The sequence below is a fragment of the Ranitomeya variabilis genome, chromosome 1, assembly GCF_051348905.1.
Source record: "Ranitomeya variabilis isolate aRanVar5 chromosome 1, aRanVar5.hap1, whole genome shotgun sequence".
Classification (NCBI taxonomy): Eukaryota; Metazoa; Chordata; class Amphibia; order Anura; family Dendrobatidae; genus Ranitomeya; species Ranitomeya variabilis.
The window spans coordinates 1,973,009-1,996,690 of record NC_135232.1 but is presented as its reverse complement, the minus strand read 5'-3'; the positions used below and the strand labels follow the sequence as shown (position 1 = coordinate 1,996,690).

At 51.2% G+C, this 23,682-nt stretch overlaps 1 pseudogene across 1 annotated transcript in view; it reads left to right on the top strand.

The window, feature by feature from the left end:
• Positions 1-19,450: 19,450 nt before the first annotated feature.
• LOC143801483 (uncharacterized) overlaps positions 19,451-23,682 on the top strand; it is a 54,829-nt pseudogene continuing 50,597 nt past the window's right edge. Inside the window, exons 1-2 of the transcript XR_013220925.1 lie at positions 19,451-19,622; positions 22,766-22,889. The product of XR_013220925.1 is annotated as an uncharacterized LOC143801483 (transcript). The remainder of the gene's footprint in view (positions 19,623-22,765; positions 22,890-23,682) is intronic.

Here is a 23,682-nt window from a genome sequence, read left to right as displayed (position 1 = left end):
CTATCACCTCAGCTCGATAACCCAACTCTCCCCTGTTCCCTCCTCCATGGTAATCCTAATCTGCTCCTTCCTATTTCTCTGTCTCCACATCCTCCATGCCCCCAGTAGCCCACGGTGACAGATACTGACTGATGACCGGCTCGTGCAGCTTAATATGAAAACCGTACATAACAAGTACCTTCTACCTATTGTCCCCTATCTCCTCATAGGTTGTAACTTGCGAGCAGCAGGACCCTCGCTCTTCTTGAAACTGTTGAAATGTGTAACTTTGTATGGTATTTATTATCCGTACATGTCCCTGAGTAATTGTAAAGCGCTGCGGAATATGTTGGCACTGTATAAATACAAATTATTAGTAGTAGTATTAGATAATTTCTCAGATTTGATCCCTAACAAGTCATTGTTGTGATAATTGTATAGGATAAATGGGTGAAGCTCATGAAGGATATGTCCAAAAACTGTGTAAACCATAGTAGAAATGACCGTAACTCTCTCCTAAATTGTGAATGTGAACTAACTTATACCCGATTAAATGTAAATGTTTCTGATGGTCACAAGACCTAACCTCAATAAGACAATCACTTCTAAATGAACTCGAAGGCTCAGAGAACCTGTGTCTCCTGATCCTCAGTTACCGCGGTTCTGTTTCTCACGTCATATTGTCCCTTATGTTTTCCACCTCATAGTATCCTAGAATGTTAGAGTTGGAAGGGACCTCCAGGGTCATCGTGTCCAACCCCCTACTCAATGCAGGAGTCACTAAACCATCTCAGACAGATGTCTGTTCAGCTTCCGTTTGAAGACTTCCATTGAAGGAGAACTCACCACCTCTCGTGGCTGCCTGTTCCATTCATTGATCACCCTAACTGTCAAAAAGTTTTTTTCTAATACCTAATCTGTATCTTCTCTATTTCAGTTTCATCCCATTGCTTCTCGTGTTTCCATGTGAAAATGAGAATAGTGATGATCCCTCTACACTGTGACAGCCCTTCAGATATTTGTAGACCGCTATTAAGTCTCCTCTTAACCTTCTTTTTGCAGCTAAACATTCCCAGATGCTTTAACCGTTCCTCGTAGGACATACTTTGCAGTCCACTCACCATCCTGGTCACTCTTCCCTGAACGTGCTCCAGTTTGTTGATGTCTTTTTTAAAATGTGCCCAGAACTGGACCCAGTATCCCAGATGAGGCCTGACCAAGGAGGAGCAGAGGGCAATAATGGCTTCATCTGATCTAGACTCTATGCTTCTATTAATACATCCTAGAACTGTGTTTGCCTTTTCTGCTGCTGCATCACACTGTTGACTCATGTTCAGTCTGTGATCTATTAGTATACCCAAGTCTTTTTCACATGTGCTGTTGCTTAGTCCTATTCCTCCCATTCTGTATATAGTAACATAGTTATTAAGGTTGAAGGAAGACTTTAAGTCCATCTAGTCCACCCCATAGCCTAACCTAACATGCCCTCACATGTTGATCCAGAGGAAGGCAAAAAAAAACCATGTGGCAAACAGTAAGCTCCACATTGGGGAAAAAAATTCCTTCCCGACCCCACATACGGCAATCAGACTAGTTCCCTGGATCAACGCCCTATCAAGGAATCTAGTGTATATACCCTGTAACATTATACTTTTCCAGAAAGGTATCCAGTCCCCTCTTAAATTTAATTAATGAATCACTCATTACAACATCATACGGCAGAGAGTTCCATAGTCTCACTGCTCTTACAGTAAAGAATCCGTGTCTGTTATTATGCTTAAACCTTCTTTCCTCCAGACGTAGAGGATGCCCCCTTGTCCCTGTCACCGGTCTATGATTAAAAAGATCATCAGAAAGGTCTTTGTACTGTCCCCTCATATATTTATACATTAACATAAGATCACCCCTTAGCCTTCGTTTGTCCAAACTAAACAGCCCCAAGTGTAATAACCTGTCTTGGTAGATGCTTTTTTTCATTGTTATTGCCCAGATGTAGTTCTTTGCATTTTTCCTTGTTGAAAACCATTCTGTTAGTTGCTGCCCACTGCTCCAGTTTATTTATCTTTTTGAATCCTCTCTCTCTCTTCTCTAGTATTAAGGCCCCGTCTCACTAAGCGATTTACCAACGATCACGACCAGCGATACGACCTGGCCGTGATCGTTGGTAAGTCGTTGTGTGGTCGCTGGGGAGCTGTCACACAGACAGCTCTCTCCAGCGACCAACGATCAGGGGAACGACTTCGGCATCGTTGAAACTGTCTTCAACAATGCTGAAGTCCCCCTGCAGCACCCGGGTAACCAGGGTAAACATCGGGTTACTAAGCGCAGGGCTGCGCTTAGTAACCCGATGTTTACCCTGGTTACCAAAAAAAACAAACAGTACATACTCACCGTCTGCTGTCTGTCACACGTCCCTTGCCGTCTGCTTCAAGCACTGACTGAGTGCCGGCCGGAAAGCAGAGCACAGCACCGCTGTGCTGTGCTTTCACTTTACGGCACTCAGTCAGTGCGGAAAGCAGACGGCAAGGGACGTGTGACAGACAGCAGAGGGTGAGTATGTACTGTTTTTTTTTTTTTACATTTACGCTGGTAACCAGGGTAAACATCGGGTTACTAAGCGCGGCCCTGCGCTTAGTAACCCGATGTTTACCCTGGTTACCAGTGAAGACATCGCTGGATCGGTGTCACACACACCGATTCAGCGATGTCAGCGGGACCTCAACGACCAAAAAACGGTCCAGGCCATTCCGAGACGACCAGCGATCTCACAGCAGGGGCCTGATCGCTGGTACGTGTCACACATAGCGAGATCGCTACTGAGGTCGCTGTTGCGTCACAAAACTAGTGACTCAGCAGCGATCTCGCTATGTGAGACGGGGCCTTTAGTGTCTATTAGTCACTGCTAGGGTTGAGCGACTTTCATTTTTTTAAGATCGAGTCGGGTTTTGTGAAACCCGACTTTGTCCAGAGTCGAGTCGAGTGCAGTCGGCCGATTATCGCTAAAAGTCGGGGATCGACCGAAACACGAAACCCAATGCAAGTCAATGGGGAAGCATAGTCGACAGTGAGTGGAGGCCAGGAAAACACCTACAGTGCCCATTTTAATGCCAAAAACATCCACTCTTGTTTCTGAAGCTTGTCAATCTTAATTAACTTTATAATAATAGTTGGGCATTGGAACTTGGGGGTCATTTGGCAAAAGTTGTGGGGGGTAGGGCTGGTTCAAGCCTTTAGTGGGCCCAGGAAATGCGGACTACGTCACGGCGGTGGAGCAGGGAGAGGTAAGTATTTCAACGTTGCAAGTGCTGTGATCCTGAGCAAGCAGGGGGGGCCCACTCGTTCGCATTGGCACTGGCACAGGGCCCCTCAAAGTACGGCGGTGTGTTTGCATGGCGGGGGCGCCTCCCACCAGCAGCGACACTTTTGCGTACTCTGAGGGGCCCTGTGACAGTCAAGTCGCCAACGAGTATGCCCACCTAATGAAGCAGGGAGCAGTGTTGGCACCCCCCCAAAGGGATAATACGGGGAGCAGTGTTGGCACCCCCCCAAAGGGTTAATACGGGGAGCAGTGTTGGCACTCCCCCAAAGGGATAATACGAGGAGCAGTGTTGGCACCCCCCTAAAGGGTTAATACGGGGAGCAGTGTTGGCACCCCCCCAAAGGGTTAATACGAGGAGCAGTGTTGGCACCCCCCTAAAGGGTTAATACGGGGAGCAGTGTTGGCACCCCCCTAAAGGGTTAATACGAGGAGCAGTGTTGGCACCCCCCTAAAGGGTTAATACGAGAAGTGTTGGCACCTCCTCTAAAGGGTTAATACGGGGAGCAGTGTTGGCACCCCCAAAAGGGTTAATACGAGGAGCAGTGTTGGCACCCCCCCAAAGGGTTAATACGAGGAGCAGTGTTGGCACCCCCCCAAAGGGTTAATACGAGGAGCAGTGTTGGCACCCCCCTAAAGGGTTAATACGAGGAGCAGTGTTGGCACCCCCCCAAAGGGTTAATACGGGGAGCAGTGTTGGCACCCCCCTAAAGGGTTAATACGGGGAGCAGTGTTGGCACCCCCCCAAAGGGTTAATACCGGGAGCAGCACGGTGGCGCAGTGGTTAGCACAGCAGCCTTGCAGCGCTGGAGTCCTGGGTTCTAATCCCACCTTGGACAACATCTGCAAAGAGTTTGTATGTTCTCCCGTGTTTGCGTGGGTTTCCTCCGGGCACTCCGGTTTCCTCCCACATTCCAAAGACATACTGATAGGGAATTTAGATTGTGAGCCCCATTGGGGACAGTGATGATAATGTGTGCAAAAACTGTAAGGCGCTGCGTAATATGTTAGCGCTATATAAAAATAAAGATTATTATTATTATTATAAAGGGTTAATACGGGGAGCAGTGTTGGCACTCCTCTAAAGGGTTAATACGGGGAGCAGTGTTGGCACTCCCCTAAAGGGTTAATACGGGGAGCAGTGTTGGCACTCCTCTAAAGGGTTAATACGGGGAGCAGTGTTGGCACCTCCCCAAAGGGTTAATACGGGGAGCAGTGTTGGCACCCCCTAAAGGGTTAATACGGGGAGCAGCGTTGGCACCCCCTCTAAAGGGTTAATACGGGGAGCAGCGTTGGCACCCCCCCAAAGGGTTAATACGAGGAGCAGCGTTGGCACCCCCCCAAAGGGTTAATACGAGGAGCAGTGTTGGCACCTCCCTAAAGGGTTAATACGAGGAGCAGTGTTGGCACCCCCCTAAAGGGTTAATACGGGGAGCAGTGTTGGCACCCCCCCAAAGGGTTAATACGGGGAGCAGTGCTGGCACCCCCCCCCAAAGGGTTAATATGGGGAGCAGTGTTGGCACCCCCCCAAAGGGTTAATAAGGGGAGCAGTGTTGGCACTCCTCTAAAGGGTTAATACGGGGAGCAGTGTTGGCACTCCTCTAAAGGGTTAATACGGGGAGCAGTGTTGGCACCTCCCCAAAGGGTTAATACGGGCAGCAGTGTTGGCACCCCCTAAAGGGTTAATACGGGGAGCAGCGTTGGCACCCCCTCTAAAGGGTTAATACGGGGAGCAGTGTTGGCACCCCCCCAAAGGGTTAATACGAGGAGCAGTGTTGGCACCTCCCTAAAGGGTTAATACGAGGAGCAGTGTTGGCACCCCCCTAAAGGGTTAATACGGGGAGCAGTGTTGGCACCTCCCTAAAGGGTTAATACGGGGAGCAGTGTTGGCACCTCCCTAAAGGGTTAATACGGGGAGCAGTGTTGGCACCCCCCCTAAAGGGTTAATACGGGGAGCAGTGTTGGCACCTCCCCAAAGGGTTAATACGGGGAGCAGTGTTGGCACCCCCTAAAGGGTTAATACGGGGAGCAGCGTTGGCACCCCCTCTAAAGGGTTAATACGGGGAGCAGTGTTGGCACCCCCCCAAAGGGTTAATACGAGGAGCAGTGTTGGCACCTCCCTAAAGGGTTAATACGAGGAGCAGTGTTGGCACCCCCCTAAAGGGTTAATACGGGGAGCAGTGTTGGCACCCCCTAAAGGGTTAATACGGGGAGCAGTGTTGGCACCTCCCTAAAGGGTTAATACGGGGAGCAGTGTTGGCACCTCCCTAAAGGGTTAATACGGGGAGCAGTGTTGGCACCCCCCTAAAGGGTTAATACGGGGAGCAGTGTTGGCACCCCCCCTAAAGGGTTAATACGGGAGCAGTGTTGGCACCCCCCCTAAAGGGTTAATACGGGGAGCAGTGTTGGCACCCCCCTAAAGGGTTAATACGGGGAGCAGTGTTGACACTCCTCTAAAGGGTTAATACGGGGAGCAGTGTTGGCACCCCCCTAAAGGGTTAATACGGGGAGCAGTGTTGACACTCCTCTAAAGGGTTAATACGGGGAGCAGTGTTGGCACCCCCCTAAAGGGTTAATACGGGGAGCACTGTTGGCACCCCCCTAAAGGGTTAATACGGGGAGCAGTGCTGGCACCCCCCTAAAGGGTTAATACGGGGAGCAGTGTTGGCACCCCCCTAAAGGGTTAATACGGGGAGCAGTGTTGGCACCTCCCTAAAGGGTTAATACGGGGAGCAGTGTTGGCACCTCCCTAAAGCGTTAATACGAGGAGCAGTGTTGGCACCCCCCTAAAGGGTTAATACGGGGAGCAGTGTTGGCACCTCCCTAAAGGGTTAATACGAGAAGCAGTGTTGGCACTCCCCTAAAGGGTTAATACGGGGAGCAGTGTTGGCACCTCCCTAAAGGGTTAATACGGGGAGCAGTGTTGGCACCTCCCTAAAGGGTTAATACGGGGAGCAGTGTTGGCACCTCCCTAAAGGGTTAATACGGGGAGCAGCGTTGGCACCTCCCTAAAGGGTTAATACGGGGAGCAGTGTTGGCACCCCCCTAAAGGGTTAATACGGGGAGCAGTGTTGGCACCTCCCTAAAGGGTTAATACGAGAAGCAGTGTTGGCACTCCCCTAAAGGGTTAATACGGGGAGCAGTGTTGGCACCTCCCTAAAGGGTTAATACGGGGAGCAGTGTTGGCACCTCCCTAAAGGGTTAATACGGGGAGCAGTGTTGGCACCTCCCTAAAGGGTTAATACGGGGAGCAGTGTTGGCACCTCCCTAAAGGGTTAATACGGGGAGCAGTGTTGACACCCCCCTAAAGGGTTAATACGGGGAGCAGTGTTGGCACCCTCCTAAAGGGTTAATACGGGGAGCAGTGTTGGCACCTCCCCTAAAGGGTTAATACGAGGAGCAGTGTTGGCACCTCCCTAAAGGGTTAATACGGGGAGCAGTGTTGGCACCTCCCTAAAGGGTTAATACGGGGAGCAGTGTTGGCACGTCCTCTAAAGGGTTAATACGGGGAGCAGTGCTGGCACCCCCCTAAAGGGTTAATACGGGGAGCAGTGTTGGCACCTCCCTAAAGGGTTAATACGGGGAGCAGTGTTGGCACCTCCCTAAAGGGTTAATACGGGGAGCAGTGTTGGCACCTCCCTAAAGGGTTAATACGAGGAGCAGTGTTGGCACCCCCCTAAAGGGTTAATACGGGGAGCAGTGTTGGCACCCCCCTAAAGGGTTAATACGGGGAGCAGTGTTGGCACCTCCCTAAAGGGTTAATACGGGGAGCAGTGTTGGCACCCCCCTAAAGGGTTAATACGGGGAGCAGTGTTGGCACCCCCCTAAAGGGTTAATACGGGGAGCAGTGTTGGCACCCCCCTAAAGGGTTAATACGGGGAGCAGTGTTGGCACCTCCCTAAAGGGTTAATACGGGGAGCAGTGTTGGCACCCCCCTAAAGGGTTAATACGGGGAGCAGTGTTGGCACCCCCCTAAAGGGTTAATACGGGGAGCAGTGTTGGCACCTCCCTAAAGGGTTAATACGGGGAGCAGTGTTGGCACCCCCCTAAAGGGTTAATACGGGGAGCAGTGTTGGCACCCCCCCTAAAGGGTTAATACGGGAGCAGTGTTGGCACCCCCCCTAAAGGGTTAATACGGGGAGCAGTGTTGGCACCCCCCTAAAGGGTTAATACGGGGAGCAGTGTTGACACTCCTCTAAAGGGTTAATACGGGGAGCAGTGTTGGCACCCCCCTAAAGGGTTAATACGGGGAGCAGTGTTGACACTCCTCTAAAGGGTTAATACGGGGAGCAGTGTTGGCACCCCCCCTAAAGGGTTAATACGGGGAGCAGTGTTGGCACCCCCCTAAAGGGTTAATACGGGGAGCACTGTTGGCACCCCCCTAAAGGGTTAATACGGGGAGCAGTGCTGGCACCCCCCTAAAGGGTTAATACGGGGAGTAGTGTTGGCACCCCCCTAAAGGGTTAATACGGGGAGCAGTGTTGGCACCTCCCTAAAGGGTTAATACGAGGAGCAGTGTTGGCACCCCCCTAAAGGGTTAATACGGGGAGCAGTGTTGGCACCTCCCTAAAGGGTTAATACGAGAAGCAGTGTTGGCACTCCCCTAAAGGGTTAATACGGGGAGCAGTGTTGGCACCTCCCTAAAGGGTTAATACGGGGAGCAGTGTTGGCACCTCCCTAAAGGGTTAATACGGGGAGCAGTGTTGGCACTCCCCTAAAGGGTTAATACGGGGAGCAGTGTTGGCACCTCCCTAAAGGGTTAATACGAGAAGCAGTGTTGGCACTCCCCTAAAGGGTTAATACGGGGAGCAGTGTTGGCACCTCCCTAAAGGGTTAATACGGGGAGCAGTGTTGGCACCTCCCTAAAGGGTTAATACGGGGAGCAGTGTTGGCACCTCCCTAAAGGGTTAATACGGGGAGCAGTGTTGGCACCTCCCTAAAGGGTTAATACGGGGAGCAGTGTTGACACCCCCCTAAAGGGTTAATACGGGGAGCAGTGTTGGCACCCTCCTAAAGGGTTAATACGGGGAGCAGTGTTGGCACCTCCCCTAAAGGGTTAATACGAGGAGCAGTGTTGGCACCCCCCTAAAGGGTTAATACGGGGAGCAGTATTGGCACCTCCCTAAAGGGTTAATACGGGGAGCAGTGTTGGCACCTCCCTAAAGGGTTAATACGGGGAGCAGTGTTGGCACCTCCCTAAAGGGTTAATACGGGGAGCAGTGTTGGCACCCCCCTAAAGGGTTAATACGGGGAGCAGTGTTGGCACCCCCCTAAAGGGTTAATACGGGGAGCAGTGTTGGCACCTCCCTAAAGGGTTAATACGGGGAGCAGTGTTGGCACCTCCCTAAAGGGTTAATACGGGGAGCAGTGTTGGCACCCCCTAAAGGGTTAATACGGGGAGCAGTGTTGGCACCCCCCTAAAGGGTTAATACGGGGAGCAGTGTTGGCACCCCCCTAAAGGGTTAATACGGGGAGCAGTGTTGGCACCTCCCTAAAGGGTTAATACGGGGAGCAGTGTTGGCACCCCCCTAAAGGGTTAATACGAGGAGCAGTGTTGGCACCCCCCTAAAGGGTTAATACGGGGAGCAGTGTTGGCACCCTCCTAAAGGGTTAATACGGGGAGCAGTGTTGGCACCTCCCTAAAGGGTTAATACGGGGAGCAGTGTTGGCACCCCCCTAAAGGGTTAATACGGGGAGCAGTGTTGGCACCCCAACTAAAGGGTTAATACGGGGAGCAGTGTTGACACACCCCTAAAGGGTTAATACGGGGAGCAGTGTTGACACCCCCCTAAAGGGTTAATACGGGGAGCAGTGTTGGCACCCCAACTAAAGGGTTAATACGGGGAGCAGTGTTGACACCCCCCTAAAGGGTTAATACGGGGAGCAGTGTTGGCACCCTCCTAAAGGGTTAATACGGGGAGCAGTGTTGGCACCTCCCCTAAAGGGTTAATACGAGGAGCAGTGTTGGCACCTCCCTAAAGGGTTAATACGGGGAGCAGTGTTGGCACCCCTCTAAAGGGTTAATACGGGGAGCAGTGTTGGCACCTCCCCTAAAGGGTTAATACGGGGAGCAGTGTTGGCACCTCCCCTAAAGGGTTAATACGGGGAGCAGTGTTGGCACCTCCCCTAAAGGGTTAATACGGGGAGCAGTGTTGGCACCTCCCTAAAGGGTTAATACGGGGAGCAGTGTTGGCACCCCCCTAAAGGGTTAATACGAGGAGCAGTGTTGGCACCCCCCTAAAGGGTTAATACGGGGAGCAGTGTTGGCACCTCCCTAAAGGGTTAATACGGGGAGCAGTGTTGGCACCTCCCTAAAGGGTTAATACGGGGAGCAGTGTTGGCACCTCCCTAAAGGGTTAATACGGGGAGCAGTGTTGGCACCCCCCTAAAGGGTTAATACGGGGAGCAGTGTTGGCACCCCCCTAAAGGGTTAATACGGGGAGCAGTGTTGGCACCTCCCTAAAGGGTTAATACGGGGAGCAGTGTTGGCACCTCCCTAAAGGGTTAATACGGGGAGCAGTGTTGGCACCCCCTAAAGGGTTAATACGGGGAGCAGTGTTGGCACCCCCCTAAAGGGTTAATACGGGGAGCAGTGTTGGCACCCCCCTAAAGGGTTAATACGGGGAGCAGTGTTGGCACCTCCCTAAAGGGTTAATACGGGGAGCAGTGTTGGCACCTCCCTAAAGGGTTAATACGGGGAGCAGTGTTGGCACCCCCCTAAAGGGTTAATACGAGGAGCAGTGTTGGCACCCCCCTAAAGGGTTAATACGGGGAGCAGTGTTGGCACCCTCCTAAAGGGTTAATACGGGGAGCAGTGTTGGCACCTCCCTAAAGGGTTAATACGGGGAGCAGTGTTGGCACCCCCCCTAAAGGGTTAATACGGGGAGCAGTGTTGGCACCCCAACTAAAGGGTTAATACGGGGAGCAGTGTTGACACACCCCTAAAGGGTTAATACGGGGAGCAGTGTTGACACCCCCCTAAAGGGTTAATACGGGGAGCAGTGTTGGCACCCCAACTAAAGGGTTAATACGGGGAGCAGTGTTGACACCCCCCTAAAGGGTTAATACGGGGAGCAGTGTTGGCACCCTCCTAAAGGGTTAATACGGGGAGCAGTGTTGGCACCTCCCCTAAAGGGTTAATACGAGGAGCAGTGTTGGCACCTCCCTAAAGGGTTAATACGGGGAGCAGTGTTGGCACCCCTCTAAAGGGTTAATACGGGGAGCAGTGTTGGCACCTCCCCTAAAGGGTTAATACGGGGAGCAGTGTTGGCACCTCCCTAAAGGGTTAATACGGGGAGCAGTGTTGGCACCTCCCCTAAAGGGTTAATACGGGGAGCAGTGTTGGCACCTCCCCTAAAGGGTTAATACGGGGAGCAGTGTTGGCACCTCCCTAAAGGGTTAATACGAGGAGCCGTGTTGGCACCTCCCTAAAGGGTTAATACGGGGAGCAGTGTTGGCACCCCTCTAAAGGGTTAATACGGGGAGCAGTGTTGGCACCTCCCTAAAGGGTTAATACGGGGAGCAGTGTTGGCACCCCCCTAAAGGGTTAATACGGGGAGCAGTGTTGGCACCTCCCTAAAGGGTTAATACGGGGAGCAGTGTTGGCACCTCCCTAAAGGGTTAATACGGGGAGCCGTGTTGGCACCTCCCTAAAGGGTTAATACGAGGAGCCGTGTTGGCACCTCCCTAAAGGGTTAATACGGGGAGCAGTGTTGGCACCTCCCTAAAGGGTTAATACGGGGAGCAGTGTTGGCACCTCCCTAAAGGGTTAATACGGGGAGCAGTGTTGGCACCCCTCTAAAGGGTTAATACGGGGAGCAGTGTTGGCACCTCCCTAAAGGGTTAATACGGGGAGCAGTGTTGGCACCTCCCTAAAGGGTTAATACGGGGAGCAGTGTTGGCACCTCCCTAAAGGGTTAATACGGGGAGCAGTGTTGGCACCTCCCTAAAGGGTTAATACGAGGAGCCGTGTTGGCACCTCCCTAAAGGGTTAATACGAGGAGCAGTGTTGGCACCCCCCTAAAGGGTTAATACGGGGAGCAGTGTTGGCACCTCCCTAAAGGGTTAATACGGGGAGCAGTGTTGGCACCTCCCTAAAGGGTTAATACGAGGAGCCGTGTTGGCACCTCCCTAAAGGGTTAATACGGGGAGCAGTGTTGGCACCTCCCCTAAAGGGTTAATACGGGGAGCAGTGTTGGCACCTCCCTAAAGGGTTAATACGAGGAGCCGTGTTGGCACCTCCCTAAAGGGTTAATACGAGGAGCAGTGTTGGCACCCCCCTAAAGGGTTAATACGGGGAGCAGTGTTGGCACCTCCCTAAAGGGTTAATACGGGGAGCAGTGTTGGCACCTCCCTAAAGGGTTAATACGAGGAGCAGTGTTGGCACCCCCCTAAAGGGTTAATACGAGGAGCAGTGTTGGCACCCCCCTAAAGGGTTAATACGGGGTGCAGTGTTGGCACCCCCCTAAAGGGTTAATACGGGGAGCAGTGTTGGCACCCCCCTAAAGGGTTAATACGGGGAGCAGTGTTGGCACCCCCCCTAAAGGGTTAATACGGGGAGCAGTGTTGGCACCCCCCTAAAGGGTTAATACGGGGAGCAGTGTTGGCACCCCCCTAAAGGGTTAATACGGGGAGCAGTGTTGGCACCCCCCTAAAGGGTTAATACGGGGAGCAGTGTTGGCACCCCCCTAAAGGGTTAATACGGGGAGCAGTGTTGGCACCCCCCTAAAGGGTTAATACGGGGAGCAGTGTTGGCACCTCCCTAAAGGGTTAATACGGGGAGCAGTGTTGGCACCTCCCTAAAGGGTTAATACGGGGAGCAGTGTTGGCACCCCCCTAAAGGGTTAATACGGGGAGCAGTGTTGGCACCCCCCTAAAGGGTTAATACGGGGAGCAGTGTTGGCACCTCCCTAAAGGGTTAATACGGGGAGCAGTGTTGGCACCTCCCTAAAGGGTTAATACGAGAAGGCGGGAGAAGGGGGTTGGGGCGTTTCGCTGGGAGAGCCCCCGCCCACCTGCTAATGCAGCCTCGGGCGGCGCGCAGTAGCCCTAGGTGCTGCGCATGCGCCAGGTGCGCGTGGCCGTACGGACGCGAGTGCCGCGTGTACATGTGGCGCATGCGCAGTCGTCATGTCCCCCTTGCTTACAATGCCTAATTCCTCGTGTCTGTTCTCTGTGACTTCTGTCTGCTCTATGGGGGAAGAGGCGCCGCCTTTTCCGGTCACATGGGCATGACGTCAGCAGAGGTCCTAGCCGACTTGGATTTCGCCTCTACCGTCACCACAGGTCCTTCCGGTCTCAGTGCAGCAGCTCGTGTTCTCTGGTGTCAGCCAGCAGCAGGTTTCCCGCCGTTCCGGTGAGATTACAGGAGGGTTCGGTGGAGTTTTGGTGCTTGTGGTGAATCTGTGAGAGGAGGGCGCGGGGCGAGATCATCGCTGCTCCCTGTGACTGCGGCTCCTCAGTGTTGGGGATGTTAACCCCTTAGTGACGGAGCCAATTTGCTGCTTAACCCCTTCATGACCGGAGCCTTTTCCGTGTTCGGTTCTCGCTCCCCTCCTTCCCAGAGCCATAACTTTATTTTTCCGTCACTATGGCCAGGTGAGGGCTTGTTTTTTGCGGGACGAGTTGTACTTTTGAACGACGTTGGTTTTACCATGCCGTGTAACAGAAAATGGGAAACAAATTCCAAGTGCGGTAAAATTGCAAAAAAAAGTGCAGTCCCACAGAGGTTTTTTGAGTTTTCTTTTTTTACCATGTTCATTAGATACTAACACTGACCTGATATTATGTGATTCTCCAGGTCGTTACGAGTTCACAGACACCAAACATGTAGGTTACATTATATCTAAGTGGTGACAAAAAATCCAAATGTTACTAAAAAAAACAAAAATTGCGCCATTTTCTGATACCCGCAGCGTCTCCATTTTTCATGATCTGGGGTCGGGTGAGGGCTTATTTTTTGCGCTCTGAGCTGGCGTTTTTAATGATATCATTTTGTGCAGATACGTTCTTTTGATCGCCCGTGATTACATTTTAACCCCTTCCCGACCCATGACGCCTATGTGGCGTCATGGAATGATCGCGTCGCTGCAGAGCGGATGAAGGGGTTAACTCCTATTTTACCCGATCTGCAGGGAGAGGGGGAGTGGTACTTCAGCCCAGGGGGGGTGGCTTCACCCCCCCCCCCCCCCCCCCCCCCGTGGCTACGATCGCTCTGATTGGCTGTTGAAAGTGAAACAGCCAATCAGAGCGATTTGTAATATTTCACCTAAAAAACTGGTGAAATATTACAATCCAGCCATGGCCGATGCTGCAATACCATCGGCCATGGCTGGAAAACTTGAAGTGACCCCCCCACCCCACCGATCGCCCCCCCAGTGCTCCGTTATGGGGTCCGGTCCCCTCCATCCTGTGCTCCGCTCCCCCGTCCTCCTGCCCGCTCCCCCCCTGCTCCTGTGTCACCCCCCGGTGCTCCGACGCCCCCCCCGTGCCCCGATCTCCCCCCCCCCCTTATACTTACCGAGGCTCCCGGTGTCGGTCCATCTCCTCGCTGGGCGCCGCTGTGGTAGGTTCTATCACAGCGATCAAAATAAAAAAATAATAAATAACCCCCCCCTTTATCACCCCCATAGGTAGGGACAATAATAAAATAAAGAAAATATTTTTTTTTCTTTTTCCACTAGGGTTAGGGTTAGAACTAGGGTTAGAACTAGGGGTAGGGTTAGGGGTAGGGTTAGGGTTACGGGTAGGGTTAGGGGTAGGGTTATGGCATGTGCACACAGAGCGGATCGGCTGCGGATCCGCAGCGGATTGGCCGCTGCGAATTTAAAGCAGTTTTCCATCAGGTTTACAGTACCATGTACACCTAAGGAAAACCAAATCCGCTGTGCCCATGGTGCGGAAAATTCCGTGCAGAAATGCTGTGTTGTATTTTCCGCAGCATGTCAATTCTTTGTGCGGATTCCACAGCGTTTTACACCTGTTCCTCAATAGGAATCCGCAGGTGAAATCCGCACAAAAAAACACTGGAAATCTGCTGTAAATCCGCAGGCAAAACGCAGTGCCTTTTACCTGCAGATTTTTAAAAATCGTGCGGAAAAATCTCACACGAATCCGCAACGTGGGCACATAGCCTTAGGGTTAGGGTTGGAATTAGAGTTAGGGTTGGAATTAGTGCTAGGGTTGGAAATAGGGTTAAGATTAGGCTTGTGGTTAGGGTTACGGATAGGGTTAGGGGTGTGTTGGGGTTACAGTTGTGGTTAGGGTTGGGATTAGGGTTAGGGTTGGGATTAGGGTTAGGATTAGGGTTGGAATTAGGGTTATGGGTGTGTTGCGGTTAGGGTTGTGGTTAGGGTTATGGCTACAGTTGGGATTAGGATTAGGGGTGTGTTGGGGTTAGTGTTGAAGTTAGAATTGAGGGGTTTCCACTGTTAGGCACATCAGGGGTCTCCAAACGCAACATGGCGCCACCATTGATTCCAGCCAATCTTGCGTTCAAAAAGTCAAATGGTGCTCCCGCCCTTCCAAGCCCCGACGTGCGCCCAAACAGTGGTTTACCCCCACATTTGGGGTACCAGCGTACTCAGGACAAACTGGGCAACAACTGTTGGGGTCCAATTTCTCCTGTTACCCTTGCAAAAATAAAAAATTACTTGCTAAAACATAATTTTTGAGGAAAGAACAATTATTTTTTATTTTCACGGCTCTGCGTTATAAACTTCTGTGAAGCACTTTGGGGTTCAAAGTGCTCACCCCACATCTAGATAAGTTCCTTGGGGGGTCTAGTTTCCAAAATGGGGTCACTTGTGGGGGGTTTCTACTGTTTAGGCATATCAGGGGCTCTGCAAACGTAACATGATGCCCGCAGACCATTCCATCAAAGTCTGCATTCCAAAACGTCACTACTTCCCTTCCGAGCCCCGGCATGTGCCCAAACAGTGGTTTACCCCCACATATGGGGTATCAGCGTACTCAGGAGAAACTGGACAACAACTTTTGGTGTCCAATTTCTCCTGTTACCCTTGGGAAAATAAAAAATTGTGGGCTAAAAAATCTTTTTTGAGAAAAGAAAAATTATTTTTTATTTTCATGGCTCTGCGTTATAAACTTCTGTGAAGCACTAGGGGGTTCAAAGTGCTCACCACATATCTAGATTAGTTCCTTGGGGGGTCTAGTTTCCAAAATGGGGTCACTTGTGGGGGAGCCCCAATGTTTAGGCACACAGGGGCTCTCCAAACGCGACATGGTGTCCGCTAAAGATTGGAGCCAATTTTTCATTCAAAAAGTCAAATGGCGCTCCTTCCCTTCCGAGCCCTGCCGTGCGCCCAAACAGTGGTTTACCCCCACATATGAGGTATCAGCGTATTCAGGACAAATTGGACAACAACGTTCGTGGTCCAGTTTCTCCTTTTACCCTTGGGAAAATAAAAAATTGTTGCTAAAAGATCATTTTTGTGAATAAAAAGTTAAATGTTCATTTTTTCCTTCCATGTTGCTTCTGCTGCTGTGAAACACCTGAAGGGTTAATAAACTTCTTGAATGTGGTTTTGAGCACCTTGAGGGGTGCAGTTTTTAGAATGGTGTCACTTTTGGGTATTTTCAGCCATATAGAACCCTCAAACTGACTTCAAATGTGAGGTGGTCCCTAAAAAAAATGGTTTTGTAAATTTTGTTGTAAAAATGAGAAATCGCTGGTCAAATTTTAACCCTTATAACTTCCTAGCAAAAAAAAAAATTGTTTCCAAAATTGTGCTGATGTAAAGTAGACATGTGGGAAATGTTATTTATTAACTATTTTGTGTCACATAACTCTCTGGTTTAACAGAATAAAAATTCAAAATGTGAAAATTGCGAAATTTTCAAAATTTTTGCCAAATTTCCGTTTTTTCACAAATAAACTCAGAAATTATCGACCTAAATTTACCTCTAACATGAAGCCCAATATGTCACGAAAAAACAATCTCAGAATCGCTAGGATCCGTTGAAGCGTTCCTGAGTTATTACCTCATAAAGGGACACTGGTCAGAATTGCAAAAAACGGCAAGGTCATTAAGGCCAAAATAGGCTGGGTCATGAAGGGGTTAATGCAATGTTGTGGCGACCAAAAAACGTAATTCTGGCGTTTTGACTTTTTCTCCCTACGCCGTTTAGCGATCAGGTTCATCTTTTTTTTATTGATAGATCGGGCGATTCTGAACGCGGCGACACCAAATATGTGCAGCTGTGATTTTTTTTTTTTTTATTATTATTTTTTTGAATGAGGCGAAAGGGGGGTGATTTGAACATATATATATATATTTTATTTTTTTTTTTTCATATTTTTAAAAACAACTTTTGGCATGCTTCAATAGCCTCCATGGGAAGCTAGAAGCTGGCACAACGCGATCGGTTCTGCTACATAGAGGTGATGCTCAGATCGCTCCTGTGCAGCTGAATTGCAGACTTGCTATGAGTGTTGACCACAGGGGGGCGCTCACAGCATTCTGGCATCAACAATCGTAGAGGTCTGAAGGAGACCTCTGGTGGTCATGCCGACGATCATGTGACAGGAGTCACCGATGCGCACATTACCGGCCAGATGACCAGAAGCGCTTGCTAAATGTCAGTGTTTGACAGCAGCATTTAACTAGTTAATAGCGGCAGGTGGATCGCGATTCCACCCGTGCCTATTGCGGGCTCAGATCAGCTGACATGTCACCGCCGGGGCCCACCTCAAAGGGAGACCTGCTGACATCGGCGTACGATTCCCACATGTCCGCTTTACATCAGCACAATGTTGGAAACAAATTGTTTGTTAGGAAATTATAAGGCTTAGAAGTTGACCAGCGATTTCTCATTTTTACACATTTTTAGGGACCACCCCACACTTGAAGTCACTTTGAGTGGTCTCTATGATAGAAAATACCCAAAAGTGACACCATTCTAGAAACTGCACCCCTCAAGGTGCTCAAAACCACATTCAAGAAGTTTATTAACCCTTTACGTGCTTCACAGGAACTGAAGCAATGCGAAAGGAAAAATTGAACATTTAACTTTTTTTAAAACATTTTACTTCTAAACCACTTTTTATTTTTTTTATTTTCACAAGAAAAGAGAAAATGAGCTACAAAAGTTATTGTACAATTTGTCCTGAGTACGCCGATACCCCATATGTGGGGGTAAACCCCTGTTTGGGCGCATGGCAGAGCTCGGAAGGGAAGGAGCGCCATTTTAGTTTTCAACGCAGAATTGGCTGGAATTGAGATGGGACGGCATGTTGCATTTGGAGAGCCACTGATGTGCCTAAACAGTGGAAACCCCCAATTCTGACTCCAACCCTAACCCAACCACACCCCTAACCCTAATCCCAACCCCAACACACCCCTAAAGGGAAAATGGAAATAAATACATTACACTTCCATCCTCTGCTTCCTCGCAGCGTCCTACTCCGTTGCCAGCAGCTGATTAGTGCTTGTAAGAAGCACATGTCAGGGACGTCACAGGCGGAGCTGCCGGAATACTCCCTGGGACTGTTCATCGCAGAGAGCTGTGAGTATTCATTGCTCTTCAGTAGTGCGCAGTGTCAGCCGGAGCCTTCCTGCTGCTGCCGGCGGTCATGTCCCTGCCATGCGCTCCTCACAGGCGGAGCTGCCGGAATACTCCCTGGGACTGTTCATCGCAGAGAGCAGTGAGTATTCTTTGCTCTTCAGTAGCGCGCAGTGTCAGCCGGAGCCTTCCTGCTGCTGCCGGCGGTCACGTCCCTGCCATGCGCTCCTCACAGGCACAGCTGCCGGAATACTCCCTGGGACTGTTCATCGCAGAGAGCAGTGAGTATTCATTGCTCTTCAGTAGTGCGCAGTGTCAGCCAGAGCCTTCCTGCTGCTGCCGGCGGTCACGTCCCTGCCATTACAAGCATTAAGCAGCTTCTGGCACCGGAGCAGGACGCTGCGAGGGAGCGCCGGGAAGGTAAGTGTAATGTTTTTTTTTGTTTCTTTTTTTTTTTTTGTAATCTTTTCCGGGATGGGACTAATCATACCAGGATGCCAAGAAGAAATGAATATTCGTTGCCCTCCACGCCCATGGGCATGAAATGCAGTGAATATTCATTTCTCTTTAGCAGTGGGCACAGGAGTTAGCCGCATCCGCTGGCTCCTGCCTCTGTGACCCTCTGCTCTGCCAAAACCGCTCCCTGCCTCCTTACCACAGCCAGAGCCGGTATATCCGGACTGTAAGACGAACTCCACATTTTTCTCCACATTTTGGGAGGAAAAAAGTGCATCTTATAGTCAGAAAAATACGGTAGCTCTCCTTGGAAGGGACTATAGCAACAGGGATGTACAGCACCTCCTCATCTCACAGCCTCCGCAGGCAGTGCAGTTACCGCGGTGACCGTCCCTCTCTGGCAGTATAGTTACCATGGTGACCGACTAATGCTGGCGGTGTAGTTACCATGGTGACTGTCCCCCACTAGCGGTAGAGTTACCATGTTGACCGTCCTCAGCTGGAGGTGGAGTTACCACGGTGACCTGCCTCTCGCTGGTGATGTAGTTACCACGGTGACCGTCCTCCTCCTACGAGGCTGATGATGAGGGGTCAGGTCGGCGGAGGAGGCCGCGGTGGAGTTTTGTGGCTTTTCCTCCTGATAAATGTTGATATTTGGCAGAATTTAGTGATTGTCGTTCTCTCGTCCCCTGTGATTTCCATCTTCTCCTTCATCATGAAGACGCCGGCAGGACGAGATCCCTCCAGCTGATCCAGTGCTCATCCCTCCTCCTCCTGAATGACCCCGAGGATGGACGAGGACAGGGATGAGACCACCAGAAGATTATTCCGCTTCGCCCTGGAGATCGTCTCCCTGCTGAGCGGAGAGGTAACTCCTCTACATTTCTATCAGCTTTATTGTGTTCTGTGACAAGTCCGACATCGGGAGGAGGAAATCCAGAATAGAGAGAAGGATTCTCTCCTGTAAGAGCAGTGATTGTGTGGAGCTCTCTGCCCGGAGGAGTTGTCATGGGGATTCCCTATAAGAGCTGTAGAGGGGCCGGGATGTCTGTCCGGAGGGGAATAATATTCCCGGTTATGGCCCCAGATTACTGGAGACGGTTATTGATCCCGGGATTTCTACTGATTGTCAGATCTGGAGTCGGGAAGGAATCTTCTCCATACACAGGATTACACAATAGTGAGGAAGACACCGGGGGACGGTGTGACTCCCATCATCCATCTCCAGGAGTCAGGAGGGCGGAGCCCGGGCCCCATCACAGAGCCTCCCCCGCACTCCCTGCTACATGAGAGGAACAAGAAGATCCTGGAGCTCAGCAACAAGATGATTGAGCTGCTGAGCGGAGAGGTGACTGCTGGGACATTATACAGGACAGCACTGGAGGATTCTGGGTGATGAGCGGAGAGGTGACTGCTGGGACATTATACAGCACTGGAGGATTCTGGGTGATGAGCGGAGAGGTGACTGCTGGGACATTATACAGCACTGGAGGATTCTGGGTGATGAGCGGAGAGGTGACTGCTGGGACATTATACAGCACTGGAGGATTCTGGGTGATGAGCGGAGAGGTGACTGCTGGGACATTATACAGCACTGGAGGATTCTGGGTGATGAGCGGAGAGGTGACTGCTGGGACATTATACAGCACTGGAGGATTCTGGGTGATGAGCGGAGAGGTGACTGCTGGGACATTATACAGCACTGGAGGATTCTGGGTGATGAGCGGAGAGGTGACTGCTGGGACATTATACAGGACTGGAGGATTCTGGGTGATGAGCGGAGAGGTGACTGCTGGGAGATTATACAGGACTGGAGGATTCTGGGTGATGAGCGGAGGGGTGACTGCTGGGACATTATACAGGACTGGAGGATTCTGGGTGATGAGCGGAGAGATGACTGCTGGGACATTACACAGCACTGGAGGATTCTGGGTGATGACCGGAGAGGTGACTGCTGGGACATTATACAGGACTGGAGGATTCTGGGTGATGACCGGGAAGGTGACTGCTGGGACATTATACAGCACTGGAGGATTCTGGGTGATGAGAGGTGACTGCTGGGACATTATACAGGACTGGAGGATTCTGGGTGATGAGCGGAGAGGTGACTGCTGGGACATTATACAGCACTGGAGGATTCTGGCTGATGACCGGGGAGGTGACTGCTGGGACATTATACAGGACTGGAGGACTCTGGGTGCTGAGCGGAGAGGTGACTGCTGGGACATTACACAGCACTGGAGGATTCTGGGTGATGAGCGGAGAGGTGACTGCTAGGACATTATACAGGACTGGAGGATTCTGGGTGATGAGCGGAGAGGTGACTGCTGGGACATTATACAGGACAGTACTGGAGGATTCTGGGTGATGAGCGGAGAGGTGACTGCTGGGACATAATACAGCACTGGAGGATTCTGGGTGATGAGCGGAGAGGTGACTGCTGGGACATTATACAGCACTGGAGGATTCTGGGTGATGAGCGGAGAGGTGACTGCTGGGACATTATACAGCACTGGAGGATTCTGGGTGATGAGCGGAGAGGTGACTGCTGGGACATTATACAGGACTGGAGGATTCTGGGTGATGAGCGGAGAGGTGACTGCTGGGAGATTATACAGGACTGGAGGATTCTGGGTGATGAGCGGAGGGGTGACTGCTGGGACATTATACAGGACTGGAGGATTCTGGGTGATGAGCGGAGAGGTGACTGCTGGGACATTACACAGCACTGGAGGATTCTGGGTGATGACCGGAGAGGTGACTGCTGGGACATTATACAGGACTGGAGGATTCTGGGTGATGACCGGGAAGGTGACTGCTGGGACATTATACAGCACTGGAGGATTCTGGGTGATGAGAGGTGACTGCTGGGACATTATACAGCACTGGAGGATTCTGGGTGATGAGCGGAGAGGTGACTGCTGGGACATTATACAGGACTGGAGGATTCTGGGTGATGAGCGGAGAGGTGACTGCTGGGACATTATACAGCACTGGAGGATTCTGGCTGATGACCGGGGAGGTGACTGCTGGGACATTATACAGGACTGGAGGACTCTGGGTGCTGAGCGGAGAGGTGACTGCTGGGACATTACACAGCACTGGAGGATTCTGGGTGATGAGCGGAGAGGTGACTGCTAGGACATTATACAGGACTGGAGGATTCTGGGTGATGAGCGGAGAGGTGACTGCTGGGACATTATACAGGACAGTACTGGAGGATTCTGGGTGATGAGCGGAGAGGTGACTGCTGGGACATAATACAGCACTGGAGGATTCTGGGTGATGATCGGGGAGGTGACTGCTGGGACATTATACAGGACTGGAGGATTCTGGGTGCTGAGCGGAGAGGTGACTGCTGGGACATTATACAGCACTGGAGGATTCTGGGTGATGACCGGGGAGGTGACTGCTGGGACATTATACAGCACTGGAGGATTCTGGGTGATGAGAGGTGACTGCTGGGACATTATACAGGACTGGAGGATTCTGGGTGATGAGCGGAGAGGTGACTGCTGGGACATTATACAGCACTGGAGGATTCTGGGTGATGACCGGGGAGGTGACTGCTGGGACATTATACAGGACTGGAGGATTCTGGGTGCTGAGCGGAGAGGTGACTGCTGGGACATTACACAGCACTGGAGGATTCTGGGTGATGAGCGGAGAGGTGACTGCTAGGACATTATACAGGACTGGAGGATTCTGGGTGATGAGCGGAGAGGTGACTGCTGGGACATTATACAGCACTGGAGGATTCTGGGTGATGACCGGGGAGGTGACTGCTGGGACATTATACAGGACTGGAGGATTCTGGGTGCTGAGCGGAGAGGTGACTGCTGGGACACTACACAGGACTGGAGGATTCTGGGTGATGAGCGGATAGGTGACTGCTGGGACATCATACAGGACTGGAGGATTCTGGGTGATGAGCGGAGAGGTGACTGCTGGGACATTATACAGCACTGGAGGATTCTGGGTGATGAGCGGAAAGGTGACTGCTGGGACATTATACATGACTGGAGGATTCTGGGTGATGAGCGGAGAGGTGACTGCTGGGACATTATACAGGACTGGAGGATTCTGGGTGCTGAGCGGAGAGGTGACTGCTGGGACATTATACAGGACTGGAGGATTCTGGGTGATGAGCGGAGAGGTGACTGCTGGGACATTATACAGGACTGGAGGATTCTGGGTGATGAGCGGAGAGGTGACTGCTGGGACATTATACAGGACTGGAGGATTCTGGGTGATGAGCGGAGAGGTGACTGCTGGGACATTATACAGCACTGGAGGATTCTGGGAGCTGAGCGGAGAGGTGACTGCTGGGACATTATACAGGACAGTACTGGAGGATTCTGGGTGATGAGCGGAGAGGTGACTGCTGGGACATTATACAGCACTGGAGGATTCTGGGTGATGAGCGGAGAGGTGACTGCTGGGACATTATACAGCACTGGAGGATTCTGGGTGATGAGGTGTCGTTGTCAGGTTCCTATAAGGTGTCAGGACGTCGCTGTCTATCTCTCCATGGAGGAGTGGGAGTATCTAGAAGGACACCAGGATCGGTACCAGGACGTGATGATGGAGGAGCTCCGGCCTCTTACACCACGAGGTGAGAGGAAACCTTTCCCTGACATCAGATTGTCTCTTCAGCGTTGGTCGGTTGCTGTTAGTGATGCAGCCACAGATATTTCTGTTCTGTGGTCACCTACTACTACTCCCATCATCACATGTCACAATCTGTTCCATCACTGCGTGTCTCCTACAGATGGATCCAGGAGGAGAAATCCACCAGAGAGATGTCCCCGTCCTCTGTGTCCCCCGGACTGTCCGGAGGAGAATCATCAGGTAGACGGCGCTGTGCCCTGTACCGGATCTGTATATGGGGGGGACATTTCTGATCGAGGTCATAGATGTCACAGATTTTGCTGGTTTCTTTTATTATTATTATTATTATTATTATTATTATTTATTTATAAAGTACCATTGATTCCATGGTGCTGTACATGAGAAGGGGTTACATACAAGTTACAGATATCACTTACAGTAAACAAACAATTACAGACTGATACAGAATGGCGAGGACCCTGCCCTTGCGGGCTTACATTCTACAGGATGATGGAGAAGGAGACAGTAGGTTGAGGGTTGCGGTAACTCCGGTGTTGGTGAGGCGGTAGCTCCAGTAGTGGTGAGGAGGCAGCGGGGTCAGTGCAGGCTGTAGGCTTTCCTGAAGAGATGGGTTTTCAGGTTCCGTCTGAAGGATCCGAATGTGGTTGATAGTCGGACGTGTTGGGGCAGAGAGTTCCAGAGGATGGGGGATTTTCGGGAGAAGTCTTGGAGGCGGTTGGGTGAGGAGCGAATAAGTGTGGAGGACAGAAGGAGGTCTTGGGAGGACTGGAGACTGC